The sequence below is a fragment of the Entelurus aequoreus genome, linkage group LG16, assembly GCF_033978785.1.
Source record: "Entelurus aequoreus isolate RoL-2023_Sb linkage group LG16, RoL_Eaeq_v1.1, whole genome shotgun sequence".
NCBI lineage: Eukaryota > Metazoa > Chordata > Actinopteri > Syngnathiformes > Syngnathidae > Entelurus > Entelurus aequoreus.
Genome location: NC_084746.1, coordinates 8,773,284 through 8,792,889, shown reverse-complemented (window position 1 = coordinate 8,792,889; position 19,606 = coordinate 8,773,284). Strand labels below are relative to the sequence as shown.

Genomic DNA, 19,606 nt, shown 5'->3' with positions numbered 1-19,606 from the left:
GAATGGTAACTTTTACATGGACTAAGGTCTGACATGTTTAGTAACTTTACCAGTGGCGGTAGCCAGACCAAGATGGCAAACTGGATGTGACACACTCACGGACTTTCTAATTGGTCAAACGGTGGAGGGCGGGGCATCGAAATGAAAACAATGACAATATTTCGGGGCTGTAAATCTAATTTAGAAATGATCATATTGAACTACTGTTATCAGTTATAGAGGTGTTGGAAAAGAAGATGATGTATTAATGTCTTTTGACGTATCATTTAATGATGACTTGGCATGACATTGTCACATATGGATCCTTTAAGTAAACTTCAATGCATTTAAAAGTATCCTTGACATGTGTTTATGAAACTATTATTTTCCGTGCTACGCATTTTCTTTTGCTGAAAGTCCTTTGTCTTAAAATAAATTTAGTGGACCAGCTCAATGTAGGGAGGACACACACACACACACACACACACACACACATTCTGGTGTTTGTTACCTTCGTGAGACCTCCGAAAAATGCCTGCCTCTTTAGGACCACCCTTTCTTGATATGTAAAGAATTGTATTTACAACATTAATAGTATATGCATACTATGCAAATATAAAAAAAACATTTTTGTAATTGTTTGTTTGTAATTGCATTTTAATCTTCATTATTTACTTCAAGTTATTACAGTATGTCTCTATATACATATTTATTTTAATTAATTTTCGCCAAAGGAGACGCATTTCAATGTCTTACACACACTTGTTATTTCATATGTTGGCCAGAGGGGGAGCACTTCAAATTTTTTACACACACACACTTGTTATTTCATATGTTGACCAGAGGGGGAGCACTTTTAAAAGCGACACACAGTCAATTTGAAAAATCCCTCCTTTTTGGGACCACCCTCATTTTGATAGATGTCACCAGCAGGGGTGCAAATGAGATCTCTATTTTTTGTTTTTCGTAATGTTCTTAAGGCCGATGACAAAGGAGTCAGGGCAACCTAGCTGTAGAAGCTAACTGTTAATGGCCACTATAGTCTTAGTACTGTAGTGTATTTGTTCATCCTATGCTCACATATGGGTTGTCTTACGTCAGCGCTGGAAATGGTAAAATCAGCCGTTCACCTGGCGGGGATGAATAGGGAAGTCCTTCTTTAGCTGCTGTCTTGTTTTATCATATATTGCTGCCTTTGCACCTGTCAATGTTTACTTTTCTATGCACATTAAATCAACAACAAAAAATCCTGACTTTGGAGCAATGTTCACGGACTCTAATATTGGGCTCTCTATTAGATGCAATGGTTTTCCATATTGGGACCATGATTTATGTCCTCAATTGTTCACACCTCCTCAGATGGAAGCTACTTTTCCTTGTTGATGTCTCAGGAAAGGTAGCAATACAAGAACACACACACGCACTTGAGAGGACACTGGCGGTGGATTTGATAGCGTGCAGATACGTGTTGTCAGCCGACAGGGCTGAAGGATGGCTGTGGTTATTGTGTGCTGTCATAACTTGGCCTGTAAATCTCTTCCTGAGTGGAAGTGGAGAGGAGGGGAGGGGGGAATTGATTCTCTTGTTCTACTTCATCTTTTCTTCTTGGTGCACGGCCAACGCCATCTTCATTCCGTGTCAGGAGGCGGTCCCTGCGTCTGACGTCATGTTCATTATCCCCCACCTTTTCCAAGTCTGTATGAAGAGCAGTCAGGCAGGTAGTGTGTGACGTTTAAAATGGGACAAGCGGTAGAAAACGGATGTACGGGCATTGTTCCATTTCCCTTCTCTTTGCTCTCCCACGATGTTTTAGAATACATTTTAAAATCCTTCTTTTTTTGTTTGGAAGGCCATCATGGTCTGGCTCAGCATCCTTGGCTGATATTTGAACTGCTGGCCGCCCACCTGCGCTCACACACCTTTGGAAGTACCAAGGTGTCAGGTTCAAACACTGATGACATCTATTAAACAGACAAGAAGCAAGGAATTAAACAGAGACAGAATTCAATTTAGTGCATTGAGGAGAAACGTCTGGGCTGTACTCTTTGCACAGTCTTCCACCACGCTCTGCCAAAATGGTTGCACGCCTCCTCTTTTATTTGGACTTTCCCTGATTACATGGCAGCAGCTGTTTCTAAAGGAAGGGGGGTCGTAAACAGCCGTTGGTTGCAAAACAGTTCAAAGAAAAGATGCCTTGAGCTTGCGTCAGGTCCTGCTTCCTCTCCGCTTTGTAGATCTCGGGTCAAAACAAGGTCTTCCTGTGGATCACAATAGATCAAAGAAACCGACACCTTCATGTCGCTTCCCATCCTACACAGTGGAGTTTTGCAAGCCTTTCGCTTGGTAAGATCAAAGACAGCTCATGGCAGCACAAAGTTTTGTGTTAACTTAGATACAATTATTCTGACACAAGGACTAGACCTGAAAATTGGTTCTTTTTCCGCATCCGCACCCACGTTATGGAACGCCCTCACACCTGAGTTGCGAGCCATCGCAGAGCTAGAAGCTTTTTAAATCTCAACTAAAAACACATTTGTTTAAACTGGCTTTTAACAAACAATTGCCATAAGTATTCCGGGTTGGCGTTAACACACTTTTTGTGTCTTTTTACGCGTTGTAATCAGAAAGGACGCGTAATCACGGAAGCCCGCGAGTCCCCTGGACGCCGCCCGGTTTGCTTGTTTTATTTTTATTTTATCGATTATCGCTTTCCGCCGGTGTTTTGTTTATATTTCCGTCTCCGTTTATTAAGCTTTTATTGGTCGTAAATTTTGATTGGCCGAAAGTTTTCTCAATGACAAATACTGCCTCACTTTGCACTGGGACAAGTTTACCGAGAGGGGCTGTGAAAAGAAAGACTTGATGGTAAACACTAAGGTGAGTGTAAAGTCAACCTTTTTGAACTTTATCCTGTGCCATGGCTCCAGTAAATGACTTGTTTTCGTCTTTGTGAGTCCATAGAAACTTCACTTTTATTGTGCTTATGTGCGAGGAGAAGTGGCTGACTAGTTATGATAAACGCGAATGCGTCGCCAGGCTCTGCTTTTTTATCCATAGATTTATCAGATTAAATGTTTTATTATCTATAGCAGGGGTGTCAAAAGTGTGCCCGGAGGCCATTTGCAGCCTGCAGCTAATGTTTTAAAGGCACATTTTAAAAATACTATTCAAATAAACAAAAACATAACAAAAGTGGAATAAAAAAAGCTTGCAGGTGAAATGTCATTTAGAAAAAGTTGCAATGTTGACTAATAAAAGTAAGCTGTTTAAAACTGTCATTGCTCAAAACATAATATTGAATCAAAATCAATGTTTTTATGAATTATTGACCAATCCGAGACTCCCATTACTTCACATCAAATATTCCACTTTGGAAAATATTTTTTGTGGAAGATTTTGCATATTTTGTGTGTTTGCCATAAAAAAAACGTAGTTTTCTTCGACAAACATAAAACAAAAAACAACGTAGGTTTGCGGGATGGATGTGAAATTCATGTAAACTCTGGAGATTTAAATAAATAATGCATGTATGCCCTGGCACACCGTTATCATCATTTTATAATAATAATAATAATACATTTTATTTGGTATAGCGCTTTTCAGAGTACTCGAAGACGCGTTACAGGATAAAAAATTAAAATATAAAACAGTTCAAAGTAATAATATAAAAAAACTGTTTGAATGTTTATAACTGAATACATTTGTGTAATGTTTTCTTTTGTATTATTTTTTTAATGAATGAAGTAACGTTTATGACAACCATTTTTCCAAAAGACAACATAGAAGGTGAGATATAACAGGATAATGCAGGCATTTATCATTTGTTTTCAAAACGCTTACAAAAAAGTGGGATCCCAAAAATGTACTGTGGGACCCCATTTTTATGACTTGATTGGGGCCCCTGGTACCCCATTTGAAAAATTCCTAGCACCAACTCTGAGTATTTATTATGACTGTTTTAATATGCGTGGTTTTACTTGCTTTTAACTTCTTTGTCCTGTAGAGAACTTTGTGCACGTGTGATGTTTAATTTAGTTCAGTTCAGTTCCCCTTTAAAGCACTACTGAGGCCAACATGTGCAGGAAAGGATCCGACATAGCATTGATTCCTGTGCGTACATTGGACCGATCACAACATTGTGAACTCCCGGAGAGTCTGACCAGTTCTCTACGACACCATGTTGCTTTGTAGACAGATTGCAGAGTTCTGTATGAAAAGCAAAGTCCGTTTAATGGCAGATCTTATGAAGAGTTTCAATCCACTTGTTTTACTTGCATCTCCCTTCCAAGTATGAATTTTCTGGCATTCTTTCTGTGGACCTGTCCCAGTTGCAGGGTACTCTCCCAAATGGTCACCAGTCCACACAGTTCTTGAGTCCCCAGAGCAGGGCCGGCCCGTGGCATAGGCCGTATAGGCAAATGCTAAGGGCGCCGTCCATCAGGGGGCGCCACGCCAGTGCCACAAATGTTGGAGAAAAAAAAAGAAAAGTAGGTACTATTATTTCTAAATACAAAAAATAATCCCACTTTAATTAAAATGCTAAGTAAAGCCTATTTAATAGAAATATTATTTGTTACAACATTACGCACCCCAGTCCCTCCTCCCCCCCTCCCCCCGAACGGTGCGCCCCCTCCCTTCCCGTATCATGGCTTTTTTTGGACGTCACCACATCAAAAAATCAACACAAGATGTCAAAACGGCCAAAACTGTCAGGTGCCCAGGGAAGAAAAAATAGAAAAGAAGAGGAGGAGAAACGAGAAAAAGACAGACGTAGCAGGTAGGTAACGTTAGCCTACATGAAATTATTTGTCTGTTACAGAATGTGATAGTAACCTGGCTTTTTAGCATTAAGCTAATGTTACATGATTCGGCAATTGCTAGTCAATAAATAGCTAGTTCTGTTTTAACGTCGGGTTAATATTGTGGAGGGGGCTAAATTGTTATGGAAAATAATAATGTAACGTTAGGTAATTACAGTACTCCCACCTTACATTCCTCAGGGACATTTGTATTAGATCTTTTAAGCAGGTGTTTTTTGTTTACATTGTTATTGCCTTCTGGTTAGCTAATGTTTGCCCTGCAGGTAATAGTCACTTTTCCACCCCTTTATATATTAGGTATAGTTGTAAGCCTAGTTGTTAAAGTGCACATCATTAATGTTAATTAAGCAATATCACATGAGAGGGAATGCTGTTTTTTAATTTGAGCACTGCTGTGATGCGGTTGAAGATAATCATAACATAACATTCTCATATAATATGTTAATTTGCTTTCTTTAAGTAAAAAAAAAAAAGGTCAAAGACAAAGCTATTCGGTTTCTTGTGAGTATACACACTTCATTGCCGATGTGGGGGGGCGCCACCTAAAATCTTGCCTAGGACGCCAGATTGCTTAGAGCCAGGCCTGCCCCAGAGAGAATGCATACAGACGTCACACACACAGAGGTCATGGCGATCTGAACGTTTCTAACCATCTTTGTGTTTCGATCACAATCTCACCTCGTTCACCTTCCAGTAGACGGAGTTCTGTCTCCGAGAAGACCGCCCGCCGCCACAAAGCGGGGGCACATCTGATAAAGTCGAGGCTGATTGACAGCTGGGTGAAATGGCGGTGGCAGCCTGTAACGGCATGGCCAATTCATTTTCCTGTCGCACCAGAGTTAGTCCTGGCTCACATCTGTCCGCCGGAAAAACAGGAGCAAGCATCAGTCACAGCTGACCCCAGTCAGTCACTCAGGTTGCTTGGTTTATATTGTTTGGAAATGAGCATGAAGAGCGTCACATGCTTCACTGTCAATCATTACTACTATTTTCCGTGGTAATGGAGTGTCAGGTTCAAACACTGATGACATCTATTAAATAGACAAGAAGCAAGGAATCATGCAGAGACAGAGTTCCATTCAGCTCAATGAGGAGAGACGTTTTGGGCTGTACTTTAGTTACAGAAACAACCTACGTTCTAAAGTCTAGCCCACGTGCTCCTTTATTTGGGAGGTCCCTGGTTACATCACTGAGGCTGCCGCTGAAGGAAGGGGGGTAATCTCAGCAGCCCCAGTTAGACACAATATATGATTATTCAGAAATGCAAATGTGCTGACACTCGTGGTATCGCCCTGTCTCTGCTCTGTCTGCGTCACGGCACTCGATGTTCGCCCTTGGCAGTCAGCAGGCGGGTTCTGGACACAAACACTGATACGAGGCGATGTCCCTTTGCACAGATAGAAAAGTACAACTTCAGCACAATTGATAATAACTATTGCAACGGCCTTTAAGCACAAGAGTTGTGTGATAACTTACACATAATTGGTGATGGAAATTGCTTGGTTGAAAATGTTTTACAAAATCAACCAAACACAAGAGTATATTTTGAAGTATGAACGCAGCTGTCATGACCGTTTGTGTTGGTTATAGTTGTTCCTATATTTGAGTGTAACAGGGTCAATGATGTCATGTAAATATAATGTATTTTATTATTGTTATAATAACACAAAATGCGTAAGTTACATGAAAAAGTTGTTTGATGTTTTGTCAATATGTGGAACCATTGTCTCGTCGTGTCCCTACTGCAATAATTGTTGTGACACCTGCCTCTTTATACGTGTTGGACATGCCTTTCTACTTTCCTTTTGTCCAGGATATCAACCTGAGAGGTAGGCGTCCACAGAAAAGTGTATTTATTGTCTCATTAAGAACTTAAGTTCACTATTTCTTGTTTTGTATTATTATATTTGTGTAGGGGCTCGACATTTGGCAGAAACATATTGACTACATTTTGTATTTCCTGTATGGTCAGATGCATTGCCAGGAGTAAAGTGCAGTTGAGCAGCGCCCCCTGCTGTCGGTGGTTTATTAAATCCTACAAACAACGCAGAGGAAAGAACAACGGTTTCATGAGGTCTCTTTCTGTGTCGGCGCTCCTCTTTTGTTTACATTCTGGTTTTAGGGCACTGATTAATCTCACCTGCTTCTGGTTAGCGATCAGAAGACTGAAGATGAAATCGACAAGATCTTGGGTTTGGGGAAACCTGCTTGTCGTGACGGAACAGTTGTTGCTGGACACACGACGGACTCTTGGGAGAAGAAGGAGTGCTGCGTGCCTGGAGACTCTTTCAGTGGAGGACGTGAAGATATCCACCTATTTGGAATTATGACAACAGGACATCTGCTGATTGGAGTAAGCGTTGCTCTGGTTTGTCCACAAATTGGAAGTTGCTGGCAGTCTTCAAAGTAGCCCAGAGCTGCCACAAATGATTGGAGGATGTGGGAAGAACTGTGGACACTCTTGTAATTTGGATAACATGGGACTGTCTGCCCTGCAGGATGAATTTGAGGACCAGTCATAGACAATTTAGAGTGAAAAGCAAATTTTATTTTCACTCGCATACAAAACGTTCTAACTTGGATTGTTTCCCTGGCTTGGAGACTCTCCCGACGGACAGTGCGGCGAAGACACAACAACACTTCTTGTCTCTCATGGACACACACCTGTTGTTGTTGACTTTGGACTGACTGGCAAGAACACCAAGGCCGGGGAACAGAGACACGCAGCAGGCTTACACACACACACATGCATCCACAAAAATATACGCCACACACACATACCCCACCCCCCACCCAAGGCCCTTGACACGAATCCCTTAGGAGTGATGGATGGATGGGCAGCGCCTGAAGAGCTGCAGCCTGCCTCCGTAGCCCCCACATACAAACACACAATATACATATAAACATACAGTATATAAAACATGTTTTATTATACTTTGTTGATTTACCTTGCAAAACTATTTTGTCAAACAATTATTGTGATTAATTGTCATTTCTAAGAGCCATAATAGACGTAACAATTCATTGCATCACATTATGTGGTTAAGATACCGCTGTTTGTAATTATACATTTGACCAGCAGGGGGAGTCTTGTGCCGAAGCGTGCATTAAAACTTTGAGAACTTCTCGAACTGATTGGCTGAAATGTTTAATGCCCCATGAGACTTCACCTGACCATCACTACTTAAACGCTCTTTAACCAAGTTGGAATTAATGAACTCATATTATGTTTTGCATATGGTAAAATGTTTATATTCATCTGGGAGGAAGCAAACCACCATTTTAAATGGTAAGTATTTCTGTTGGGGCACATAATAACATAGGGCCCTTTTAGTACTGACATTTGTGTGTGGATTGGATTAGTTCTCGCGGAAGAAAAGGCAATAGAATTGAACCTGGGTATGCAAAGGTGATAGCCCTGTCCGTGAGAAGAGACTTCATGTTTAGCTTAACGCCAACATTTAAGTTACGACCAATGTCTGTTGTTTTTCCAGGCACTTGCACACAAACATCTCCTTGTATAGTCAGGGTGTGCTGTCCTGACTTAGCACACACCCAGAGACAGGAGGTAGGAATATAAAACGGATGCTTTGGTTTCTCCAAGTTAGGTGTGCCTCATTTTATACCTGTTTTTCCTCCAGAAACTGCAGTCCTGTATAGTGACGCTCGCTTGTAATAAAGCAACTTTTAGTTAAGTAAAGCGTCTCCGACGTCTCTTTTGATCCAGCCGCACAGTCGGCTCGTCCTTCTGTCCGGGCGAGGATGAGGAGACCAGAAATAGACATCAGCAGCATGAAGCATACGGCGAGCGTAACTGGGAGCAAACTCTGAACCAGTGAGGACGCCATTTGAAGCCCTCTGATCACTAATCAGAGGCAGGTGGGATTAATCAGCAGCATGTAAACAAAAGAAGGAGCGCTGAAACGGTAACCATGACCTGTGGTCCCTCGGTCTTTACTGGGATTTAGTGGTCAGGTGTTCTCCTGCCACACCACTTGATTACACTTCCTCTCCCACGGTAATTGCTGGTGCTGTGAAGACAAGTGGGCTACTTCCTTCCAGACTTTGAGGACGTTGCTAGGCAGGGGGTTTGTGGGTGCGTGCACGGATGTGTAGGGCAGTGTTTTTCAACCACTGTGCTGCGGCCGTGAGATATTGTCTGGTGTGCCGTGGGAAATTATGCAACTTCACCTTGTAGTAGAATTTCTGACCTTTTGACCTATATTTCTTGTCTTTTAAGAATGTCCGCTCATTTTCAATACTCTTGTATTTTTGTGCCATTGAATGGACCAGTTGTGGGACAAAAGTGAATATTAAGACGTGCCAACCTGTCTATAGAATGTGTTGACTGTCTAAAGGATTCGAGTTGTTATGGAACAGATAGGAAAAGCAAAACAAGACATTGACGCATTCGATAAGGAACGATGACGCACAACAGACATATAAAAAATGGCAGAAGACCGGAACTCGGGAGTGATTTTGGCTTGTGTGTGTCTTGTTGGCTCCGGAGTAACTTGTGGTTTGTCTGCACGACCAACTCAATTCAACCTGCACTTCTGATAATGGGTAAATACATTTGTTGTACTAAACTACTTTTGTTGCCTGCTTAAGCTTCGGACAATCCACTACACAAATTGGCGTCACGAACAGGAGGACTCATACGAAATTCAGTTGTGTGTTCAAAATCAATTGATAATTAACAATATTGGAAACTACATTCATTGCAAATGCCGGGAAAAATATTTTGCAAATGTCTTACAGTCATAAGTCTATATACATTCATCTATTTATGTTCAATGATGTTCATGATCAAAGTATTTGTTATTCCTTTACTAAATCAAAGGGTAGGCCACTAATTGTATTCTGTGAGATGGTTTTACTGCAGGCTGGTAACAGCGATCGCTCTGAAGGAGGGTCATAGACGGAATTTATAATATATTTATATAGGTTTTTGCCTCTATCTGCGGTAGAGATTTAAGTTAGTGGTCTATATCAGAAATTGTTTTGGTCCAGGGTCTTAAGACCCTGGAAGGCGGGTATGTAGTAGAATTTCTGACCTTTTGACCTATATTTCTTGTCTTTTAAGAATGTCCGCTCATTTTCAATACTCTTGTATTTTTGTGCCATTGAATGGACCAGTTGTGGGACAAAAGTGAATATTAAGACGTGCCAACCTGTCTATAGAATGTGTTGACTATCTAAAGGATTCGAGTTGTTATGGAACAGATAGGAAAAGCAAAACAAGACATTTGACACACTCGATAAGGAACGATGACGCACAACAGACATATAAAAAATGGCAGAAGACCGGAACTCGGGAGTGATTTTGGCTTGTGTGTGTCTTGTTGGCTCCGGAGTAACTTGTGGTTTGTCTGCACGACCAACTCAATTCAACCTGCACTTCTGATAATGGGTAAATAAATGTGTTGTACTAAACTACTTTTGTTGCCTGCTTAAGCTTCGGACAATCCGCTACAACCTAATTGGTCCAAAAAATATTTTTTTGCAAATCAATGATTATAATTTGCAAATAATGTGCCGTTGCTTAGTGTCTGTGCTGTGAAGAACTGGGCAGGGTAACCACGTAATACTCCATGTCAGTAGGTGGCAGCAGGTACTTCATTGCTTTGTAAAAGTCGGAGTGTGTGGGGTGAGACGAGGATGGTTTGTTGTGATCCCAATATGCGGAGCACAGTGGGAGACAGGGTGCAGGTAAAAAGGCATGCCTGGACCCGCGCGGCACGTGGCGGGACTTGTGGGACTCGAACCTGGGTGTGATTTTTGATCATTTTCATGACTTTTTCAGACATTTCCAACTTTTCCCCCCCCACTTCCTGTGTGACTTTGCGGGGTGCGTTCTGGACAAGTTGGGCATGCCTGGACCCGTGCGGCACATGGCGGGACTTGTGGGACTCGAACCTGGGTGTCATTTTTGATCATTTTCATGACTTTTTCAGACATTTCCAACTTTCCCCCCCACTTCTTGTGTGACTTTGCGGGGTGCGTTCTGGACAAGTTGGGCATGCCTGGACCCGCGCGGCACGTGGCGGGACTTGTGGGACTCGAACCTGGGTGTGATTTTTGATCATTTTCATGACTTTTTCAGACATTTCCAACTTTTCCCCCCCACTTCCTGTGTGACTTTGCGGGGTGCGTTCTGGACAAGTTGGGCATGCCTGGACCCGTGCGGCACGTGGCGGGACTTGTGGGACTCGAACCTGGGTGTCATTTTTGATCATTTTCATGACTTTTTCAGACATTTCCAACTTTTCCCCCCCACTACCCTTGTGACTTTGCGGGGTGCGTTCTGGACATGTTGGGCATGCCTGGACCCGTGTGGGACTTGTGGGACTCGAACCTGGGTGTCATTTTTGATCATTTTCATGACTTTTACAGACATTCCCAACTTTTCCCCCCCACTACCCTTGTGACTTTGTGGGGTGCGTTCTGGACAAGTTGGGCATGCCTGGACCCGTGCGGCACGTGGCGGGACTTGTGGGACTCGAACCTGGGTGTGATTTTTGATCATGTTCATGACTTTTTCAGACATTTCCAACTTCCCCCCCCCCCCCCACCCACACTTCCTGTGACTTTGCGGGGTGCGTTCTGGACAAGTTGGGCATGCCTGGACCCGCGCGGCACGTGGCGGGACTTGTGGGACTCGAACCTGGGTGTGATTTTTGATCATTTTCATGACTTTTTCAGACATTTCCAACTTTTCCCCCCCACTTCCTGTGTGACTTTGCGGGGTGCGTTCTGGACAAGTTGGGCATGCCTGGACCCGTGCGGCACATGGCGGGACTTGTGGGACTCAAACCTGGGTGTCATTTTTGATCATTTTCATGACTTTTACAGACATTCCCAACTTTTCCCCCCCACTACCCTTGTGACTTTGCGGGGTGCGTTCTGGACATGTTGGGCATGCCTGGACTCGGGTGGCCAGCTGCGGGAGTTGTGGCACTCGATCCGGGTGTCATTTTTGATCAGGCCGTAAGACTCTTGAACGCATCCTAATAATCCCCTCAATTACCCCCAAAAATGGATTAACTCGCCGGAATATAAAGACAATATGTGAATTTTGAACGTTTTGTGGACTTTTGCCTACTTTCCCAACTTTTCTTCCCCACTTCCCTTGTGACTTTGTGGGGTGCGTTCTGGACAAGTTGGGCATGCCTGGACCCGCACGGCACGTGGCGGGACTTGTGGCACTCGATCCGGGTATCATTTTTGATCATTTTCATGACTTTTTCAGACATTCCCAACTTTTCCCCCCCCCACTTCCAGTGTGACTTTGCGGGGTGCGTTCTGGACATGTTGGGCATGCCTGGACTCAGGTGGCCAGCTGCGGGACTTGTGGGACTCGATCCAGGTGTCATTTTTCCCGGTAACAGTTAGAGATGCTACCTCAGTAGAAGCATTCAAGTCCCATCTTAAAAAACTCATTTGTATACTCTAGCCTTTAAATAGACCCCCCTTTTTTAGACCAGTTGATCTGCCGTTTTCTTTTCTCCTCTGCCCCCTCGCTGGGTTATTCCGGTTCCGGTGACCATGGATGAGGTGCTGGCTGTCCAGAGTTGGGACCCGGGGTGGACCACTCGCCTGTGCATCGGTTGGGGACATCTCTGCGCTGCTGACCCGTCTCCGCTCGGGATGGTCTCCTGCTAGCCCCACTATGGACTGGACTCTCACTATTATGTTAGATCCACTAAGGACTGTACTTAGACGGGGGGTTACCCACATATGCGGTCCTCTCCAAGGTTTCTCATGGTCATTCACATCGACGTCCCTTATGTGGGCTCTGTACCGAGGATGTCGTTGTGGCTTGTGCAGCCCTTTGAGACTTTTGTGATTTAGGGCTATATAAATAAACATTGATTGATGACTGATTGATTTTTGATCAGGCCGTGAGACTCTTGAACGCATCCTAATAATCCCCTCAATTCCCCCCAAAAATGGATTAAAACGCTGGAATATAAAGACAATATAACATACATCCATACATCTCAATACTATCCAAAATACCTAGGGTATATATATATATACACACACACAAACAGACACACACACACACACACACACACACACAGTGTATTCAGGCTTGGATAACATCACTTTTAAATGTCCATGCTTAAACCAAAAATAAATGAAAGGAAAAGGCATGGGCTATGCAAAGCGAAAGGAAAACCGAACTGGCTACAAAGTAAACATGAACAAAATGCTGGACGACAGCAAAAACTTACGGCGTCCACAAAGTACATCCGTACATGACATGACAATCAACAATGTCCACACAAAGAGGGATAGCAACAACTTAAATAGTCTTGCTTGCTAACACAAAGCAAATATCGCTCAAAGGAAGACAAGAAACAGGAAGACACCAACAAAACAGGAAGGGCCACCCAAATAACAGCGCAAGACAAGAACTAAAGCACGACACACAGGAAAACACAAACAAACTCAAAATAAGGCACGACAACCTGGTGGAGTTTCATTTTTTTTAGCGTTTTCTGCCGGTGGTGTGCCTCCGGATTTTTTATTGAAAAAAGTGTGCCTTGCCTCAAAAAAGGTTGAAAAACACTGAATGTGCAAATGTCTTCACTTCTCGGCCTCGCTTGGCTCACTTGCTTAATACTCGGGAGCAGAGTGCAATGTTTAACGCCTTGTTAATGATCTGCAAGCTGAGACTGGGCTGTGACTGCAGGACATGGAGACACTCGCAGATGTATTATTATGTGCACATCCTGCGGAGAACGACTTAGTCGGGGGGGCGGGGGGGGGAGAAAAATCAATGTGGTAATTTAATTCTGCGTAGAGCGAACACTTTTTACCGGACATTATGATGTACAAGATGCAAATGAAATGCCTGGCGTTGAATAATCACCAATCTAAAAGGGAATTGCACCACCCTGGCCATTAAACAAGTCCTATTTCTCGGCCTCGCTTCATCTCTCTTGGAAAGACTGAAACAAGTTTTCATAAATCTCGTTTTATTCACACAGACTGCATGATGCACTCGTGAGGAAGAAAACAAGAACACGCAAACAAGTTATCTTGTTTAAGGATGCACACGTTCAAAGTGTCACTATTGTCACTTGTAGGCTTGTACGGTATGCCGCTACTAGTAAAGTACCGCCATACTAATGAATCATATTCGGTACTATACTGCCTCTAAAAAGTACCAGTTCCCCCAGCCCCCTCTTTATTAACAGGAATGACGGCGCGTTTTACTGGTTTTACGAGCAGAGGAGCATGTTGGGCAGCGCACACACACCGAGTACTTTCTAGCAGACACAGTGTGTAGACAGTAAAGGGAGAATGGACACATTCTGATAAAGGTGAAGTTATAACACTGAAACGCCCTCAGGAAGAGGTGCTTTAAGACATGGCTAGCTAGTTAGCGGCTAATGCTGGGAAAAAAAAAAAAAGTCCATGTCAGAAAAGCAACAAATTTAGCTGAACTGCACCAGTTTTGTCAAGAGGAGTGGTCAAAAATTCAAACAGAAGCTTGTAGATGGCTACCAAAAGCGCCTTATTGCAGGTAAACTTGCCAAGGGACATGTAAGCAAATATTAACATTGCTGTATGTATACTTTTGACCCTCACATTTTCAGTAGACCCATAATAAATTCATAAAAGAAGCAAACTTCATGAATGTTTTTTGTGACCAACAAGTATGTGCTCCAATCACTACATCACAAAAAAATAAGAAATGATTGGAAACTCAAGACAGCCATGACATGATGTTCTTTACACGTGTATGTACACTTTTGATCGCGACTGTATATGTTGAGTAAGAAGGACCACCAAGACAGAATAGCAATATTACGAAGCTTTAGGAGACCAGCCTTACAATGCGGTAATAGCAGCATCAAGAAGCAGTCTGAAAATCAAATGGAAAGAGTCAGCTTATTTAGTATGAAAACAGCCTGCTCCCGCCCAGAAAGAAATACAGCCTTATTGTTCTAAACTGTCCATCCATCCATCCATCTTCTTTCCCTTATCCGAGGTCGGGTCGCGGGGGCAGCAGCCTAAGCAGGGAAGCTCAAACATCCCTCTCCCCAGCCACTTGGACCAGCTCTTCCCGGGGGATCCCGAGGCGTTCCCAGGCCAGCCGGGAGACATAGTCTTCCCAACGTGTCCTGGGTCTTCCCCGTGGCCTCCTACCGGTTGACGTGCCCTAAACGCCTTCCTGGGGAGGCGTTCGGGTGGCATCCTGACCAGATGCCCGACTCATCTGGCTCCTCTCCATGTGGAGGAGCAGCGGCTTTACTTTGAGCTCCTCTTGGATTGGCAGAGCTTCTCACCCTATCTCTAAGGGAGAGCCCCGACACCCGGCGGAGGAAACTCATTTGGGCCGCTTGTACCCGTGATCTTGTCCTTTCGGTCATAACCCAAAGCTCATGACCATAGGTGAGGATGGGAACGTAGATCGACCGGTAAATTGAGAGCTTTGCCTTCCGGCTCAGCTCCTTCTTCACCACAACAGATCGATACAGCGTCCGCATTACTGAAGACGCCGCACCGATCCGCATGTCGATCTTACCATCCACACTTCCCTCACTCGTGAACAAGACTCCCAGGTACTTGAACTCCTCTACTTGGGGCAGGGTCTCCTCCCCAACCCGGAAATGGCACTCCACCCTTTTCCGGGCGAGAACCATGGACTCGGACTTGGAGGTGCTGATTCTCATCCCAGTCGCTTCACACTCGGCTGCGAACCGATCCAGTGAGAGCTGAAGATCCTGGCCAGATGAAGCCATCAGGACCACATCATCTGCAAAAAGCAGAGACCTAATCCTGCAGCCACCAAACCAGATCCCCTCAACGCCTTGACTGCGCCTAGAAATTCTGTCCATAAAAGTTCTGAACAGAATGGGTGACAAAGGGCAGCCTTGGCGGAGTCCAACCCTCACTGGAAACGGGTCCGACTTACGGCCGGCAATGCGGACCAAGCTCTGACACTGATCGTACAGGGAGCGGACCGCCACAATCAGACAGTCCCATACCCAATACTCTCTGAGCACTCCCCACAGGACTTCCGGTCGAATGCCTTCTCCAAGTCCACAAAGCACATGTAGACTGGTTGGGCAAACGCCCATGCACCCTCAAGGACCCTGCCGAGAGTAGAGAGCTGGTCCACAGTTCCACAACCAGGACGAAAACCACACTGTTCTTCCTGAATCCGAGGTTGGACTATCCGGCGTAGCCTCCTCTCCAGTACACCTGAATAGACCTTACCGGGAAGGCTGAATATATATTACACTGCAAAAAAATGTAATGTTCTTTCTGTGTTGTCCAGTACCAAAGAATCCACAGACATTGGCTTTGTGGCCTTCGGATTGAATTGAAATAAATGCTTGTCATTTCTTTCTGCAAATGGGGGATTGACCACCTTAGGTAAATAGAGATGAAGGAACCACCAGAACAGCAACTTTACTCATCCACAGAAGACGCTTATTTTTCCAGAAGTCATTATCGTGGCTGTCAGGAGAAGGTCAGCACCGTGACACACGGCACCAAGCCGCCCCGCAGGAGTTTAGTATGGATCACCTTCTGCGACACAATTCCAGCTGTCATCAGGCTGAGGGAAGCAGAAAGGTATTACCAGCCTGGGTAATATGCTTTATTACATAGCTTACACGCTGCCCGGGGCCAGGAGAAGAGCAATTACAAGGTGTTGAGAGTGTCTGTTGTGTACGCACAACTCCTCAAAGTGGACGGAGGACTAATACGCTGTCTGCAAAGTGGCATCCATGTTGAAAATGGTATCAGCATGCAGACACGCACCGCTGCCTGCACAGTACAAGGACGCCAACCTAGCTAATCCCTTTAGCAGCATGAGCGCGCGCTAACAGTGCTACACTATATTGCCAAAAGTATTTGGCCACCTGCCTTGACTCACAGATGAACTTGAAGTGCCATCCCATTCCTAACCCGTAGGGTTCAATATGACCTTTTGCAGCTATTACAGCTTCAACTCTTCAAGGAAGGCTGTCCACAAGGTTGCGGAGTGTGTTTATAGCAATTTTCCACCATTTTTTCCAAATTCGCATTGGTGAGGTCACACACTGATGTTGGTGGAGAAGGCCTGGCTCTCAGTCTCCGTTCTAATTCATCCCAAAGGTGTTCTATCGGGTTCAGGTTAGGACTCTGTGCAGGCCAGTCAAGTGCATCCACTCCAAACTCGGCCATCCATGTCTTTATGGGCCTTGCTTTGTGCACTTGTTCCCACAAGGTTGGGAGGATGGAATTGTCCTAAATGTTTTGGTATCCTGGAGCATTCAAAGTTCCTTTCACTGGAACTAAGGGACCGAGCCCAACTCTTGAAAAACAACCACACACCATAACTCCTCCTCCAGCAAATTTCACACTCGGCACAATGCAGTCCGAAATGTAGCGTTCTCCTGGCAACCTCCAAACCCAGACTGGTCCATCAGATTGCCAGATGGAAAAGTGTGATTCATCAGTCCAGAGAAGGCGTCTCCACTGCTCTAGAGTCCAGTGGTGATGTCCTTTACACCACTGCATCCCACGCTTTGCATTGGACTTGGTGTTGTATGGCTTGGATCAGGGGTGTCAAACTCATTTTAAATGGGGGGCCACATGGAGAAAAATCTACTCCCAAGTGGGCCGGACCGGTAAAATCACAGCACGATAACTTAAAAATAAAGACAACTTCAGTGAACAATGGGAGACCGGGCTTTCTGCTCCGCTGCTCCCAGTCTGTGGAACGCTCTCCCTGACCACCTGAGGGCACCACAGACTGTGGATGCTTTTAAAAAAGGCTTAAAAACCCTTCTTTTCAAAAAAACCTTTTTTTTTTTTTTTAGATATATGCATACTAGTTTTAGCTATTTGGCTGTTCTAGTTTTTATTTATTTTTTATTATCTTTTTATTTTTTCTAATTTATTTATTTATTTTATATATTATTTTTTTAATACACTGTAGCACTTTGAGGTTGTTTACTCAATGTAAAGTGCTTTTTACATATAAAATCTATTATTATTATTATTATTATTAAAAAAATAATATAAACATCAAATTACAGGATGTTATTTATGTAGTTTGCTTACATCGTGTGGTTTATTTTATATTTTTACATATGTAGCATAATCTAGAAAGATACAAAGAATTGCTATTGTGACATCTAGTGGACACATTTAAAACAGCAGTTTCTTTCATTCAAAAATTTCAGCAAATTTTTATACTTAGCAAACTCATCCCGCGGGCCGGATAAAACCTGTTCACGGGCCTGATCCGGCCCACGGGCCTTACGTTTGACACCCCTGGCTTAGATGCAGCTGCCCGGCCATGGAAACCCATTGCATGAAGCTCTCTGCGTACTGTACGTGGGCTAATTGGAAGGTGACATGAAGTTTGGAGCTCTGTAGCAAGTGACTATGCTGACCTCTCTGTCAGTTTACATGGCTTACCACTTTGTGGCTGAGTTGCTGTTGTTCCCAAACTTTTCACTTTTCCTATAATAAAGTTGACTTTGGAATATTTAGGAGCGAGGACATTTCAGGACTGGATTTGTTGCACAGGTGGCATCCTATGACAGTTCCACGCTGGAAATCACTGAAAGCGACCCATTCTTTCACAAATGTTTGTAGAAACAGTCTCCATGCCTAAGTGCTTGATTTGATACACCGGGCCAAGTGATTAGGACACCTAAATGTCATCATTTGGATGGGTGGCCAAATACTTTTGGCAATATAGTGTATCTTTAGGTGATTTAGTCGTGGGAGGCTTTGAATCGCAAGGTTCCATACAAAGATTATTTTTCCCATCCAAACGCTGACAAAAGTCCAAGCTCAAATCTGTTAGCCGAGATGCAATTTCAAGTCGCGTTGAGAATCGACATCTTCTCTCTCCTGCGCAACAACACCCGACCGAACCCTGCGTGACCTCAGAAAGAAGCCAAATAAACAGCATTTCATGTTTCCCGATAAGAAGAAAATGACAAAAGAGGGAATCAAATATTCCCGCCGTGTTACACGCTGATCAGTAATCTCCTCTTTTCATTTTCGGCGGCGCCGCTTTCCGCCTCTCGCCGGTTCCATCCGCCTGCGATGTAATCTGCCGGCAGGTGCGGCGCGGGCTGGAAACAGAAATGATGAAACGTAAACAAGGACGCTCGCTCGACTGCCGCGGCCGCTGATGGCGCTCGTGGCGGAGGTGAACGTGAGCGTCTTCCTGGCAAGGATCAATTCCGTCTTTTATCTATTAGATTGAATCATTTCCCGCCGTGCTTCTCTGCAGACAAAAGAAATAACAAGCCTCAACCATTTTACCGAAGCTGCGACAACACCCGGAGCCGACTGGCCTCGCACTTGTTAGCATGAAACCTCGATGTCTGGCCTCGGCTCAAAGTGCACAAAGACTGGCAGACGATGCACGAGTTCTGCGGCACTAACCAGCTTTTGCCTAATTCAGGGGTCACCAACCTTTTTGAAAGCAAGAGCTACTTCTTGGGTAGTGATTAATGCGAAGGGCTACCAGTTTGATACACACTTAAATAAATTGCCAGAAATAGCCAATTTGCTCAATTTACCTTTAACTCTGTTATTATTAATAATTAATGATATTTACACTTAATTGAACGGTTTAAAAGAGGAGAAAACACGAAAAAAATGACAATTAAATTTTGAAACATAGTTTATCTTCAATTTCGAGTCTTTAAAATTCAAAATTCAACTGAAAAAAAGAAGAGAAAAACTAGCTAATTCGAATCTTTTTGAAAAAATTAAAAAAATAATTTATAGAACATCATTAGTAATTTTTCCTGATTAAGATTCATTTTAGA

The 19,606-nt window shown here is 43.7% G+C and overlaps 1 long non-coding RNA gene across 1 annotated transcript in view; it reads left to right on the top strand.

The window, feature by feature from the left end:
• LOC133631263 (uncharacterized) overlaps nt 1-19,606 on the top strand; it is an 86,280-nt gene that overhangs the window by 28,765 nt on the left and 37,909 nt on the right. The gene's annotated exons all lie outside the window — the stretch shown is intronic.